The sequence below is a fragment of the Somniosus microcephalus genome, chromosome 7 (assembly GCF_052327205.1).
Source record: "Somniosus microcephalus isolate GS21.2 chromosome 7, FLI_Smic_1.0, whole genome shotgun sequence".
Lineage (NCBI taxonomy): Eukaryota > Metazoa > Chordata > Chondrichthyes > Squaliformes > Somniosidae > Somniosus > Somniosus microcephalus.
The window spans coordinates 190824723-190836738 of record NC_140993.1 but is presented as its reverse complement, the minus strand read 5'-3'; the positions used below and the strand labels follow the sequence as shown (position 1 = coordinate 190836738).

Sequence of the window (12016 nt, the reverse complement as noted above, 5' to 3'; positions counted from 1 at the left end):
ATTTCCCACATAGTGGGCAAGCCAATGAAAAAGAAGAGGCATGAATCCTGTAAATCTGCAGGATACTGCAATTAAGAGACAGGTATGCACCTGAGGTATCACTGGGAAAGCAAAGACAGATATTTACTTCCCAAAGTTGGGTAATACTGAATGGGGAAAGGCAGTTCTGCATTCCAAGGATGTCAAGCTATGCTGGAAGGAGTTAGTGGGGAAGGAACATAATTGATGATACTATCTGCGCCCCCCCCCCAAAAACACTTTCAGAAGCGCCAAGTACATGATATGCACTTCCGCCATGGTATGGGAGGAAGTGACTGAAATCAGGCAGCACCAGTCACCAGGAATATTCGCCCCTCCCCCCAGCCCCATGTGTCAGAGATAGCAAAATACTGCAGATGTTGGAAATCCGAAATAACAACAGAAAATGCTGGAAAAACTCAGCAGGTCCTAATCCCAGCCTATTACCATCTCGTCTAGCTTCTAATCTCTTTTACTTCTTTTGGTTCTTTTATTCTTTTGTCCGATCGCAGCCCTGCCTTCGATCTAGTTCCTTTTCTCTCCAGTTTTGAAGAAGGGTCAAACCCGAAACGTCAACTCAAATTTCTCTCCACGGATGTTGCCTGACCTGCTGAGTTTTTCCAGCATTTTCTGTTGTTATTTCAGAGATAGCAAGTGGGCCACGTGAGATTAGAAGGGTAATTTTCAAGTTCACCACCTGAGCAGTGACCTGACAGAGTGGATCGCCCTCCTCTTGTAAAACCCACCTGATTTTCATCTACTCGGCCAGGTCACCACCCAGCTGGGGAAGTTGAAAATTATTCCCGAGATCTCTTTTATGTCAATTAGAGTAATGATTAAATGTGCCTGTTAGGAATTTGGGTCTGTCACACATATCTGCTTGGGTTCAGTGGCATCAGTCACTTCCTTGAGTGGTCTGGTTGCTTGCTTTTTTACAGAAGCTGACTCCTACTGCTCTGTCTCTGCTTGCATGGTAGTGGGACCTAGAATTGTAACAATCAAACTCCCTTATGACCTGAATTGGATCTCGGTGTCTTAAACCCATAATCACAAACCTATAATCTTTCCGAATTAGACCGAGTTAACACTAGACAAGGCATTGTTTGGTTTGGATTGTAAACTGCTTTATTTCACAGTAGCTAAACAACTGAGTATGATCAAAGTTACAAATTTTAACTTCTGTTTGTGTACTGTTACATAAATTAACACACATACACTAGCCCACTTTTGGTGGGCCCTTTACTTTGCATTGAAAACAGGAAATCTCCCTGATTAGGGTAAAGGTTCTCCTGTTGTAGCCTGCTGCTTCCTGACTCCTTTCACAGTTTTTCTGATGCTTTACTGAATGACTACAAGTGTCTGTGTTTTATTTTTTAAATCCTCCCTTCAACGACTTGCAGAGATCAAAGAAATTTGTCAACATCTAAGTGCTAGATGTCTCCTGAATGACGAGACAATGCTAACCATTGTGGGCCATTATTTTGGACCTGTGTAAAACAGCTGCTCATCCTGCATTAAATCACATATCAGCTGCTGATAGATGCACTTATCAGCTCCTTTCTGGCCACCTTCTGCAACAGTAAAACTGCTTATATCTAAGGGGTTAATTTTAACCCCCAGCGGGTTTGGGTGGGCACGAGATGGGGCTGTGCAAAAGTTTGAGCTTCGTTTGTTTTTATTTCCTGGGGCTTAGCTACACACTGCCGGGCAGCTGCCTACCCAAAGGTGGTGGAAAGCAGTAGCTGGCTGGCAGGCGGGAGAGAAATGCAATAATCATGGGGGACTTTAATCTTCATATAGACTGGACAAATCAAATTGATAAAAGTAGTTTGGAGGATGAGTTCATGGAATGTATTTGAGACAGTTTCCTAGAATATGTCATGGAGCCAACCAAGGAAGAGGCTATTTTAGATCTTGTCTTGTGTAATGAGATGGGGTTAATTAGTAATCTCATAGTAAGGGATCCCCTGGGGAAGCGTGAACATAATATGATTTCACATTGAGTTCGAGAGTGATGTACTTAAGTCCAAAGATTGAGTATTAAACTTAAATAAAGCCAATTACAAAGTTATGGAGGGTGAGTTGGCTATGGTAGATTGGGAAATTAAATTAAAAGGTGTGATGGTAGATAAATGGTGAACATTTAAAGAGCTATTTCATAATTCTCAACAAATATACGTTCCATTGAGAAATAAAAACTACACGGGAAAAGTGATCCATGTGTGGCTAACTAAAAAAATTGAAGATAGTATTAGATTAAAAGGAGAGGCTTATAATGTTGCCAAGAAGAGTAGTAAGCTTGAGGGTTGGGATAGTTTCACAAACCAGTAAAGGATGACCACAAAGTTGATGAAGACGGAGAAAATAGAATGGGAGTAAACTAGCAAGAAATATAAAAACAGATTGTAAGAACTTCTCCAAGTATATAAAAAGGAAGAGAGCAGCAAAAATAAATGTGGGTCCCTTAGAGGCTGAGACAGGAGAAATTATAATGGGGAATAAGGAAATGGCTGAGACGTTAAACAAATATTTTGTATATGTCTTCAGAGTAGAAGACACAAAAAAACAACAGAAATAGTAGGGAACCATGGTTCTAATGAGAGTGAGGAACTTAAAGTAATTAATATTAGTAAAGGAAAAGTACTAGAGAAATTAATGAAAAAGAAATACTTCCATTTATATAGCGCCTTTCACGACCACTGGACGTCCCAAAGTGCTTTACAGTCAATGGAATGCTTTTTGAAGTGTAATCACTGTTGTAATATAGAAAAAGCGGCAGCCAATTTGTGCACAGCAAGCTCCCATAAACAGCAATGTGTTAATGATCAGATAATCTGTTTTGATGATAATGGGACTAAAAGCCAACAAATCCCCTGGACCTGATGGCTACATCCTATGGTTCTAAAAGAGGTGGCTGCAGAGATAATGGATGCATTTGTTGTGATGTTCCAAAATTTCCTAGATTCTGGAATGGTCCCAATGGATTGGAAGGTAGCAAATGTAACACCCCTATTCAAAAAAGAAGGGAGAGAGAAAACGGAACTAAAGGCCAGTTAGCCTGACATCAGTCATCAAGAAAGTGCTGGAATCCATTATTAAGAAAGTGGAAACAGGCCACTTAAAAATCATAACATGATTAGGCATAGACAACATGGTTTTATGAAAGGGAAATCATGTTTGACAAATATATTAGAGTTTTTTGAGGATTTAACTAGCAGGGTAGATAAAGGGGAACCAGCGGAGGTAGTATATATTTGATTTTCAAAAGGCATTTAGGAAGGCAAATGGTATGTTGTGTCGAAGTTTCGACTGTCCAATAAGACTCTGTGAAACAAAGTGATCGTCAAAGGCAGACTTTATTTAACTACTTGCTAGCAAGGGGAGCAATCACGTAGGCAAAGGCTATCGTGACTTCTCCGAATACATGGACAAAAACACCTCTTTTTATACACAAAGATCAAAACCTTTTATCACATGGTATAGTATTGAGAGACACAATTAATAACATTAAAAAGAGATGAGTAAGGAATGTTTAAGGTCAACAAGAAGATGACTAAAGGGTCAGCAGAGCCTCGGTGTCTTAAGATAAGGTTAGCCAATAGATAATCAAAAGTCATGATGCAGGAATACCTTTAGATAAAGTTAATTAATTTTATACAATGGAGACGGTTTGTCTCTCACTTTGGTTCTGGACATTCATATGAATGTTTACAGTACATGTCCTTCGGTTATCATGCTTTTTGTTCTGCTAAGCTTATCTTGTTTACTGGAACTGCTTAGCCTGCAAGCTACAAAGGAGTCACATCCTCTTCCTTAAACCGCTTCCTAATATGGGCCTGCCCGTTTCCCCTTATGTTATACTGTGTGAAGCCATTTTGGCCTGTTGAAACAGTTCCAGACTCCATTTTAATATAAGAGAGTATGTGTGCTTATTTTATACTAATATGTGTGGATATATATTTCTATGCTGATGCACTTCTACAGTTGGCCCTTATTGCAAGGATGTTGGAATACAAGAGTAAGGAAGTGTTGCTGCAATTGTACAGGGCTTTGGTGAGACCACACCTGGAGTACTGTGTACAGTTTTGGTCTTCGTACCTAAGGAAGGATACACTTGCCTCAGCGGGGGTGCAACAAAGGTTCACTAAATTGATTCTTGGGAAGAGAGGGCTGTTCTATGATAAGAGATTGAGTAGAATGGGCCTATACTCTCTGGAGTTTAGAAGAATGAGAAGTGATCTCATTGAAACATACAAGATTCTGAGTGGGATTGACAGAGTAGATGCTGAGAGGCTGTTTCCCCTGGCTTGAGAGTCTAGAACTAGGGGTCACAGTCTCAGGATAAGAGGTTGGCCCTTTAGGATTGAGATGAGGAGACATTTCTTCACTCAGGATTGTGACTCTGGAATTCTCTACCCCAAAGGGCTGTGGATGCTCAGTTGTTGAGTATATTCAAGGCTGAGATTGATAGATATTTGGACTCAACAAATCAAAGGCTATGGGGATCAGGTGGGAAAGTGGAGTTGAGGTTGAAGGTCAGTCATGATCTTATTGAATGACACAGCAGGCCCAAAGGGCACTATGGCCTACTCCTGCTCCTATTTCTTATATTCTCATGTTCCTAAATTTGAGGGGGCCGCAGCCAATGAACCACTTTTGAAGTGTAGTCACTGTTGTAGCGTAGGAAACACAACAGCCAATTTGCGCACAGCAAGTGCCCACAAACAGCAACGTGATAATGGCCAGATAATCTGTTTTTTAGTGATGTTGATTAGAGATAAATATTGGCCAGGACACCGGGGATAACTCCACTGTTCTTTGAAATAGTGCCAAAGGATCTTTTACATCCACCTGAGAGAGCAGTTTAACGTCTCATCTGAAAAACAGCACCTCTGACAGTGCAACATTCCTTCAGTGCTGCACTGGAGTATCAGCCTAGATTTTTGTCCTCAAGTCTCTGTCGTGTGATTTGAATCTACAACCTTCTCATCCAGAGGCGAGAGTGCTACCAACTGAGCCACGGCTGACACTAGTGAAGTTGGGTGGAGGAGGTTTCGGGCGGGTTCCCAAGAGGGAATGGGGGTTGGGGTAAGGAAAGGGGACATCACAACTCTCTTTGTGAGGCCCGGAGAAAAAACTCTGCTCCTCCTGGCTCCACAAGGGAACGTTTTTCCATTTACCTTGGAGGGTCCCTTCTATATGTAGACCAGATGCAGATCTATCCTCACTGATCTACATTGGCCCCCGGTTAAGCAATGCTTCAATTTTTAAATTCTTATCCTTGTTTTCAAACCCCTCCATGGCCTTGCCCCTCCCTATCACACGCCGTTTTATATATGCTGATGACTTATGTGTCACTGCCCAAAGCACTGATTTTAACACCGTGGAGAAAACGCTTTCTGAGGCCTTGGAGGGACTAAAATCCTACTATGAAGAAAACCACCTTCGCGCAAACCCATCAAAGACGCAAGTTTGTGCATTCCACCTCAGAAACCGTGAAGCCAAACGCCAGTTGAAAGTAACCTGGTGTGGAGCAACACTGACGCATTGCGAGCACCCTATCTACTTAGGAGTCACCCTTGACCGATGCCTCACCTTCAAGAACCACATCGAGAAGACAAAGGCAAAAGTGAGCGCACGAAACAACATCCTGAATAAGCTCACTAACACAAGATGGGGAGCAAACCCGAAAACATGGCAAACCAGTGCACTTGCTCTTTGCTATTCCACTGCCGAATACGCCTGCCCTGCATGGGAAAGGTCTACTCATGCCAAGAAGATGGATGCCATTCTGAATGCAAGCTGCCGATTTATCACAGGTTGCTTAAAACCAACAAACACCAACAGCCTATATATCCTGGCGGGTATCGCTCCCCCTGATATAAGAAGAACGGTAGCCAGCAAGAAAGAGCGACTCCGTCAAACATCAGATGAGAGGCATCCTCTGCATTGTCATACACCTACACCCAGCCACCTAAAGTCAAGGAAGAGCTTCATGAACAGTGTTGTTCCATTACAATCAACCTCATCTGAAGCCCGCATCGCCTTGTGGAAAGACCGGCTCGCCAGTCTTGAACAACCCCCAGCGATGGAAATTTTACCTGATGAAAGCCTTCCCCCAGGAGCTAATTACAACTGGGCAATCTGGAAGTGCCTTAACAGACTTAGGACCGGTGTAGGTTGCTCAAAGGTGTCACTAAGCAAATGGGGATATTCAACCAGCCCGACAACTTGTGAATGTGGAACTGAGGCACAGACTATGCAACATCTCCTGCAATGCCCATTGTTAGAGGAACCCTGCACTGTTGCAGATCTTGCCGAATCCAACAACAAGGTGCAAAAATGTGTCCAGTTCTGGCTGGGCTATGTATAGACTGTCCGTGGACATGATAAGAAGAAGAAGAACAACCTGGGGGTTACCATTGATCAGAAAGTGAACTGGACCAGCCATATAAATACTGTGGCTACAAGAGCAGGCCAGAGGCTGGGAATTCTGCGGCGAGTGTCTCACCTCCTGACTCCCCAAAGCCTTTCCACCATCTACAAGGCACAAGCCAGGAGTGTGATGGAATACTCTCCACTTGCCTGGATGAGTGCAGCTCCAACAACACTTAAGAGGCGCGACACCATTCAGGATAAAGCTTGATTGGCACTCCATCCACCACCTTCAACATTCACTCCCTCCACCACCGGCGTGTGGCTGCAGTGTGTACCATCTACAAGATGCACTGCAGCAACTCGCCAAAGCTCCTTCAACAGCACCTTCCAAACCCGCGACCTCTACCACTTAGAAGGACAAGGGCAGCAGACGCATGGGCACATCACCACCTACAAGTTCCCCTCCAAGCCACACACCATCCTGACTTGGACCTGTATCACTGTTCCTTCACTGTCGCTGGGCCAAAATCCTGGAACTCCCTTCCTAACAGCATTGTGGGTGTACCTACACCATATGGACTGCAGCGGTTCAAGGCGGCGGCTCACCACCATCTTCTCAAGGGCAATTAGGGATGGGCACTAAATGCAGGCCTAGTCAGCGACGCCCACATCCCATCAATGAATTAAAAAAAAGATCTTCCCATGGAAATAAAAAAATAGCCGAAGATAGTAACAGAGCCATACCATCTCTGTCAGGAAGACCTGAAGGAGGTGGCACAGCTCTGACAATATCTCCCTTCGAAATTATTACCAGCCAGCCATTGCTGGTTCAGGCAATCAGATGTGCAGTGCGGCAGAAGGACTAGTGTACCAACTGATATCACAGGCAGCCCTTTCCTGCTCATATTCGCCCTTTTCTGCAAATGCAGTGCAAATAGAGCTTTGAATGTCATTCTTGTAATGAGTAAAAACCTAAACTATGGAAACAAAACCAACACCACTAAAAAGAAATTAACAGGGCATTCATTTCTTTGGCTGTTTTGTGGGATTTTCTTGGCTTCCAAAGTTACTTACATAACAATAGTGGGTACACATCAAAAGCTGGTTCTTTGAATGGGACATGCATTGGATTTGTTCTGAGGGCTTGTTAAGATACTATATAAATACAAATTTAAACTGATGAAAACTTAAGCTTTTCCAATCTAATTGTGCATTAAACAGCCCATTAGGAATTAAGTCTTGTTGAAAGAGGTGTCAGTGGGGTTTTAACAGTGTATTGACTACTGAACAACCGTTCTGGCCCTGAAAAGCAAATGTTATATTTGTGGAATGTCAAACTTCTTCATTATGATAGAAAATTACTAGATTTTAAAAATAATAACAAAAATATATATATTTTTTTAAGTTTGTTGATTTTCAGCTTCAATCTTTTTTTCACTCTCTATAAAATTTTAAACAGTGAATTGAATCGGTGCTTTTTATTTCCTAGTTTGTTGTCTGTGAGAATTCTTCAATGTGATTGGCTGCTTAGACAGCTTGATAACGTCACTGCTGCATCTCGCTGGGAATACCCTTTTTAACAGCGCTACAATCAATTTAAGGTCGAGAATGCTTAAGGGGGAGAAATTTGGTTGCTTTGCACCTCCCGTTAGCGCCCTAACAGGGCGCTAATGGGGCGCAAAGCAACTAACGCCCAGGCACGGCGCCAGCAACGCCTCCCGCAAAATTCAGCAGGAGGTTAGCGGCAGCGGTAACCGTTAGCACCGCTGTGCCACTGGCGGTGATGTCGTTGCCGTGCGCAGCACCCCGCTCGTGCCCTGTCCGTGATCTTCGGTAGCACCCCCTGACTTGCCACCGGACGCTATGTCTGACGGGGTCAGTGGGGTTTACCTGCGGCCGTGGTGGTGCTAATTAAAGACGAGGTGCCGGGTGGCCATTTTTGTTGCTGGCCGCCCGCCAGCACCTGCCTCCGTTGCCGTCCCTGGCCTCCTGAGCACCCCGGCTGTGCGCCATGAGCCCGGTACTTCTCTTGAGTGCCGGGCTCTTTTGCCGCCATTCTGATCCAGCTGGGCCCTGGGTTACGCTGCGCAATGCCCTTCCCCTTTAAGAAGGGGAGGAAGGCCTGCAATACCGCGGCGGCTGCGGCACGTAGCACCGCGATATTCTCTTGGGGCACTACCGATTAATTTTGACCGCGGGGGCGCCAATTTTTTGGGGCGGCGAAGTTAGCACCCCAAAGGGGGAGCGACTCAATTTTTCCCTCTAAGTTTTTGCCACAGAGATTGCAAAATCTTTGTGGGCAGCTTTCTTCGTGGTCAGTGGCGTCTGCCGTCGCTTCACTACTGACCGCAAATTCTGGGCCATTATGTGTTACTGAGCCTCATCAAAAGTTACTTGCATATTTTGAATAGTCTGAACTGATGGAAACTGAATTAATGATGGCCCAATCTTATACATACAAGACTAAGTGTTGGATTCTCAATTAGAAGATCAAGTTTGGAGTTGGAGTAAACTTTGGGAAATACAGGAGCATTACTGGCATCATGGAAACATAAATGTGAGAAAAAGATGAGCAAGAAGTGGAGCTAGAAGGATAAAAAATGGAGATGAATTTCTGTGGGGGTTCTCCCGCTGATAACAGTTTTTAATGCTATTTTCCAGGGTTGCTGTAGTTACACTGGATGAGTGCGAGAACCTCCGTGGAAATGCATCACCAATGTTTTTCAAAATTATTGCATTAAATTAGTTAGAGGAATGGTAATATTTGTAAAGGGTGATAAAATAGGTGCCCAAAACTGACCAGCTCAGACCCCAAATGCACCAATTTTGACTCCATCCACCGATGGTGATGTCATTCCCACTTGCTTCAGGGAGAGTCAAGAGTTGGGGCGTGTAAGTAAAGCCCAGGAGTTAAAATCTCCTGGGCCTCAGGCTCCGAGGGGCTGGATGGTTCTCAGTTCACTTGCACCCACCGCACCCCTCAATTCACACCCTGAGTTTCAATTGGCCCTTCTGTATTTTTAACATATGTATGTTTTTGTGGCATGGTGATCACAATGGAACATCATACTCCAAATGTAATCTTGCCATTGCATTTGTGAAGCCTTACTATAATCTCTGGAGATGTGTACTCTACCCTGCTGGCTTCATAGGGTAAATTTTGCAAGGTTGCGCTCCCACCGCAGAGATCACCTCACTGGAATGTGGAGTGGAGGATTGGCTACAGAGTTAAATATCAGAGCATCAGGAGCACCCCGAACCTGGCATGGTGACCTTCTCGGATCTGCACTCCCACTGAGTGAGGGTTTGTGCCAAAAACACAGCCTTGCTAAACTTAACCCCTATATTTCTTTTCATAAAGGAACACTAATAAATTCATTTTTTCTCCTTACTGAGTGCTGCTTTTCAGTTTCTGGATATCCAGGATTAAATAATGTTTCACTGATGCAATTCTACTTAGAGCTTACTGGCTTCATTTATCTAAATATAATTAATTTCTCAGAGGGGCTCTAAAGCTCCGATCATCCATTTAGATTTCCTTGTTCTACCTATCGCTCTCTTAACTCATCGCTCCTCTTTGTACTATCATTTTTTTTACTCAATCTAAATCCTTATTATCCTGAATTTAATATATAGCTTCTCCTAATAGTTATTCTTTTGGTACTGTTTGAATATTGATCTGTGCTGAGAACCACTACCATAATCTTAGCTCAGTGATTGGTTCTTTCCAGGTAAGATTTAGGTGCTGCCCCATTTATACTGCCGAAAAAGCCCTTTTATTTGATTTCCTTTAAATTAAGTTATGTGAGCAGCATTTATCTATGTAGCAGACGAGCTAAGGCATGTTAAGATAAATTTTAAAAAATTCCACTTTCTATTTATCTATTGTCTATCAGAGTTTATGATGTGTACTTAGGGAGCTGAGGAGGAGGAATAATGTGAGGGATTCAGGTTACGAATCCACTGCCAGTTTATGCTGGCAGCGCAGCCCCTTAAGTCTTGAATTAGTTGCAGCCCTGAAGTAGGTCTGTTTTTTAACCATGAACCCATAATTTGCTCAAGTTACTGTGGCAATGAACCCCAGCTCCATTTCCATCATTAACAGTATATTAATAGACAGATTCAGACCTGCTTTAACCTTCTTTGTTTGTTTAGCCCTTGATGGTTACCTGTAATCAATTAGTTGCTAATAGATATTCCCTCACTGTTTAATGCTGTTCACTGGTGTTTAGTAAGTATCTGAACTGGTGCTTGGTGTAGTTAATGTTTGTTTTAGTTATTGATAAAAGTTTGAGATGTGGGTTTCCATTCGGTTACGCAGGTTTTTTCAGCGCAATTCGCCCGAAATCAGTGTAACCAACGCGAAAGAATTTTAAGCAAATTACATACAGCGCAACTCGAGTTTTCGTGATCTTGTGCCCTAGTTTAAAAAACATCGTGCTGGAAGCTGGCCACGCCCCCAGGATGAACGAATCACCATTGGGAGTTTCCGCTAATTGCGCTCGTTTGCGGGCCTTTGAGGAGGCTCTAAAAATTAAAATGGTTATTTTGGGCACAAGGACACTAATAGGCATTGCATAAAAGATTTTGGCCTAGAAATTCATTGTAGCCACTTTTGGGGCGGTAAAGTTTGCGCCCGCCGCCAAATCGAGGCCACTTCTCCGATATTCATTAGCTTCGCCCTAAGAGTTTGCTCGAGTGCTAAAACTTGCGCTGCACGCCTCTCTTTAGGCGCTAAGCCGGCGGGCTGGGGCGCTAAACCGGAAGTTGGGCGCAGGGCAGGTGCGGCGAGCTGCTGATTGACGGCAGACACTCTGGATCCGGTGAGCTCTTAAAGGGGGAGGGTGGATTTGTTTTTTTGAAAGGCCGACACTGGTGTCTCCTCCTCCTCCTCCTCCTCCTCCTGCTGCTGCTGCTGCTGACGGGAAGAGGATTAGTGCCAATTAACTGCCTGATAACAGGTAGTTAACAGGCAGTTTTTTGGATAATCCTTATTTTGCCATCTAACGTGTGGGCTTCCCGATGGTTCGAACCTCGCTAGGGTCAGCGAGGAGAGCCGCGGGTCTGCGGCGGTCAGAGGGGCCGAGATGTCAGGTGTGCAGGTGAGAGTGATGTGTGCAGAGGTAAGTGTGTGAGGTGAGTGTAAAGTGTTTTAATAAGTTTTACTTACCTTTGCTTCTTCCTCCAGGCTTCATCCCTTCAGGTCTTGGGAGTTCCTCATCTCACCGGCAGAGAAAGCAGAATGGCCGCTGCATTCTTAAATGCATCAGCCTTCTGCTTTCTGCTCAGGACAGATCTCTAACTGAGCCTGTATCCCAGGACTCAACTTAGAAGACAGATTGTCAGTGTTTGACAGCTTCATAGAGCTCTCAAACGATGACAATTCATCTGTCAGCAGCTCAAATAAGCATCAGCTTGACTCAAGCGGCAGGCACTCTCATGTCTAAGTCAAAAGGTCATGGGGGTGAAATTGGGTGCCTTTGTGACCGGGCGTGGCGCTGACATCGACTCCCACCATATTCGGCAGGAGTTTTGTGCAGGCACTACGGCATTGCGTCCCGATCTCGGACACCGTGGCATCATCGCCATGTCCATCGTCCCGGTAGCACCCCGGATCCAA

At 44.1% G+C, this 12016-nt stretch overlaps 1 protein-coding gene across 1 annotated transcript in view; it reads left to right on the top strand.

Annotated features, from left to right (window-relative positions):
• Window positions 1-12016, top strand: part of csmd3b (CUB and Sushi multiple domains 3b) — a 1929854-nt gene that overhangs the window by 1340104 nt on the left and 577734 nt on the right. The gene's annotated exons all lie outside the window — the stretch shown is intronic.